This window comes from Pezoporus wallicus, unplaced genomic scaffold, assembly GCF_028554395.1.
Source record: "Pezoporus wallicus isolate ANWC-B61680 ecotype Strahan unplaced genomic scaffold, APGP_CSIRO_Pwel_v1 contig_13866, whole genome shotgun sequence".
Taxonomy (NCBI): domain Eukaryota; kingdom Metazoa; phylum Chordata; class Aves; order Psittaciformes; family Psittacidae; genus Pezoporus; species Pezoporus wallicus.
Window position 1 is genome coordinate 22,560 of NW_026641143.1, and position 558 is coordinate 23,117.

Below are 558 nucleotides of genomic sequence, written 5' to 3' on the forward strand. Positions count from 1 at the left end.
TCCCTACTCCTCAAACAAGCTGACTAGAGCCCAAGCCCCTTCCCCCGCACCCTACTTTTAGGGCAGGGATGATGCTAACCGAACTGGTAGAACTAGCAGGGCAGCCCGCCTCCCCAAGTTGTGGGTGGGAAGGAAGAATACACCTACTCTCTGTTACACAGTCCCCAACCCCCCCACCCAACATCCAATAGGCAGCGTGAATCCCCCTCCGCCTTCTTCAATGTTAGGATACATGCACAAGATGCAGTACTCGCAGACGCCATTTGCACACGCGCACACGCATACAAACAAACAAAAAACCACGAACATAAAACCACAAAAAAAAAAGCAAGCCTTGCAGTCCCTCTCGCTCTCTTTTACCGCCTTCCTTTGTCTCCACTGTTGTTATCGCTCTTCTCGTAGCCCCTATCAGGCAAGTAAAACAATCAACTTAGGCACACTATGGCAATACAAAATAAATCACTCTCCTCCATTACACTCGGGCCTTGTCTCTCTATGGTTCACACGGAGGGCGGGGCGAACTGGAGGCCATCTCCGTCCTGACAGGCAGCTGTCTTG